Source organism: Triticum urartu, chromosome 3 (assembly GCF_003073215.2).
Source record: "Triticum urartu cultivar G1812 chromosome 3, Tu2.1, whole genome shotgun sequence".
Classification (NCBI taxonomy): Eukaryota; Viridiplantae; Streptophyta; class Magnoliopsida; order Poales; family Poaceae; genus Triticum; species Triticum urartu.
In genome coordinates, this window is record NC_053024.1 from 252,857,319 (window position 1) to 252,860,659 (window position 3,341).

The window sequence follows — 3,341 nt, forward strand, 5'->3', positions numbered from 1 at the left end:
TTAAGGAGCAGACATTCCCGAAGGAAGGGCTAACTGACCGTGTCATAAGCCTTGTGGAAGTCCAGTTTCAGGAAGACTACCTTTAGGTGTTTGGTGTGAACCTCATGGAGTGCTTCGTGGAACACCAAGACTCCGTCGAGGATATAACGGCCCTGGATGAAGGCCGACTGATCAGGGTGAGTGATCTAGTCGGCTATAGGGGGAACCCTAATGGCGTACCTCTTCACGAGGATGCGGGAGATGACGTTAATCACCGTAATCGGATGGAATTGCCAGATGTTCGAGGCCCCGGTCACTTTGGGGATGAGGGTGATTACCCCAAAGTTCAGCCGGGCGAGGTCGATGGACCCAACAAAGAACTCGTCAAATAAGGCCATCGCCTCAGGTTTGATCACCTCCCAGAAAGTCTGGAAGAACTTCACTGGGAGGCCATCCGGGCCGGGGGCCAAGGATGGGTTCATGCCCTTAATTGCCACCCAAACTTCAGCCTCAGAGAACGGGGGTGTGAGGGCCGCGTTATCCGCAGGTGAGATGCAACCGTGGGCAGGCCAAATATCTTGTGCCATGGCATGACCTCCCCGTGTGGAGGCAGAGAATAGGTCTCTGTAGAAGCCGTCCATATGGGCCCGGATGTCCTTCGGCCGCTATAGGAGGGTCGCTCCGTCCCACAGGTGAGGGATGCAGTTACGGCGTCTACGGCCGCAAGCGATGGCCTAGAAGTAGGCGGTATTAGCGTCCCCCTTAAGGCCACAATTCTGCGTACCCCGCAAGCGCCAGTATGCCTCCTCATCAGTGTAGATGACCATGAGCTGGTCTTTCAGGTCATACCTAAGCATCCATTCTGCGTTATTTTCCTATACAAATATAGTTTTCATATTTTCTTGGAATCATATCTAAAGAGTATCTTTTCTTGGTTGATTTTGTTGTTAGGTTTTAAACTGGTTGTCCACAAAATTCGGTTTAACTGAAGGAAGTACTTGAGTTGGACAGTTATCTGTCAACATGGTTCTTTTATTATTTGGTGAACATGAATCATTTGCTCGCCGAGAAGCTCAGGTGGTGATCTTGCGGACAAAGCCACCGTGGTCATCGCTCCAAGCTACTACCACAGATAATCAATGTTTTGCATGCCTTCCCCGCCAAGATGACGTGTTACTGCTTTCTTTCCTGACTGGATATTTTGACTATGCAATTTGTTGGAGTAAACCACGTTAGGTGCGTGCATACGTGGCACAAGTCCATGACTGAGTTTGTTAGCTAGCCATGCGTTTGCATGCCAGCAAAGTCAGATGCATGTTGGGCCGGGTCATTGCAGTTGAGTGGATGGATGGACGTGCATGCATGTAGGAATTAGTTAGTGGGGTTAGCAGCGCCGAGTGTGGCAGCTGGCCAATGTGTGCGTGGCTGCATGCTGTTAGTGGCCGGGCATAGCGGCCGGGTTAGTGCGTGCGTGAGTTGCTTGTACTGGTTATTTATAAGGTGATTAGATGAATGAGAAAAGGAAGTCGTGTTGGCACAAGCAAAAATGTAACCATTGTAATAGCCAAGGAAGAGAGCCTATGGCAAAGCCTGTTTGTGTTCTTCCTTGGTACATGCGTGTGTGTGTGTGTGTTCCTGAGTTCCACCATTGTGCGTCTATGTGTGTGTGTTCTTGAAAGAAACCACAAGAGAGTTGAGAGAGGAGGAAGAAGAGAGGCGCTGCAAGGAAGCAGCGCCAACAATTGGTATGATGAGCTGGTGCATCTTAGGCGTCGTTCTCCTTGCCGGAGGCGTGCCGGTGGTGGCAGAGTTCGCCGGCGACTGCGCGATGCTCCGGGCTGTGTGTCGGTCTATGGAGGAGCGCGGCGCGGCGAGGAGGCCGCGGTGGCTGCGGCGGCACGGTGAGGAGGCCGCGGAGGACCTGCATAGTGGCGGCTTCAACGACACACAGCGGCATGGAGGTGCCGCGCTATGGTTGAGGCCGCAGTGGTGCAGGGCATTAAGCCGTGGCGGTGAGCCGGGCGCGACTGGTGCGTGCTATGGGCGCGCACTGGACGCGTCGGGGGCATCGGGACCGCGGGCACGCGTACGAGCCTTGCGGTTGACGTTGGGAGGAGGCGTATGTCACCGTTGTGCTTGAGTCCGTGCTCGAGTTTGGCTACATCCTTCTGGCGTTTGTCGCTGGCGGCTGCCATGGCGGATGCGGAGGCGACGTGAAGTGAGCGTCTGGTGCGGTCGGGCTCGTTGGACGTGTCGGGTGCGCGCGGGACATGCGGGACGCACTGGTGCGGTCGGGCTCGTCGGACGCGTCGGGTGCGCGCGGGACGTGCGAGGCGTAGAGAGACGCCAGGCATGTGTCGGATGGCGGAGAAGGGGCTCGGCGTATGTCGCCGGGGTCGTGACGGAGCACGGTGCAATCGGCGTCAGTGCGCCAAGTCAAGTCCGTGACGGTGCGACCGGCGTCGATGCATCGGGTTGGGTCCGCGGGCTGGGTCACGGCCGTGATGATAACAATGACATAAGCTGCAACAACTCCGGCAACGGCAATATCATGGTTTAGGGGAAGTATGTTGGAGTAAACCACATTAGGTGCGTGCATGGGTGCGTGCGTGCGTGGCGCAAGTCCATGACCGAGTTTGTTAGCTAGCCATGCGTTTGCATGCCAGCCAAGTCAGATGCATGCTGGACCGGGTCGTTGCAGTTGAGTGGATAGCAGGATGTGCATGCATGTAGGAATTAGTTAGTGGGGTTAGCAGTGCCGAGTGTGGCGACTGGCCAATGTGTGCGTGGCTGCGTGCTGTTAGTGGCTAGGCATAACCGTCGGGTTAGTGCGTGCATGAGTTACTTGTACTGGTTATTTATAAGGTGATCAGATGAATGAGAAAAGGCAGCCATGTTGGCACAAGCAAAAATGTAGCCATTGTGATAGCCAAGGAAGAGAGCCTATGGCAAAGCCTGTTTGTGTTCTTCCTTGATACATGCTTATGTGTTCCCGAGTTCCACCATTGTGCGTGTGTGTGTTTTTGAGGAAACCACAAAAGAGTTGAGAGAGGAGGAAAAAGAGAGGCGCTGCGAGGAGGAGGCGCCAACACAATTAACGTTAAGTACACTCGGTCAAGCAAGATCTTGGGTTATTCTGTTGGTGTATCAGGTCAGTTTTTCATCCACCTGGGTTTTACAAACTGCATTTGTGACTTCTACATCAGGTAAATACATATATTTTTTGCCGCGCTTTATGCCCCTCCAGCTGTTAAATATAGGAGCTGATGTTCAGAGTGTTTCCGGGTGATATACATGTTCGGAGCTATTCGTCCCTTACCACTGCATATCCTCCATTGCTCTTCCTTCTTTCCACTTACAAT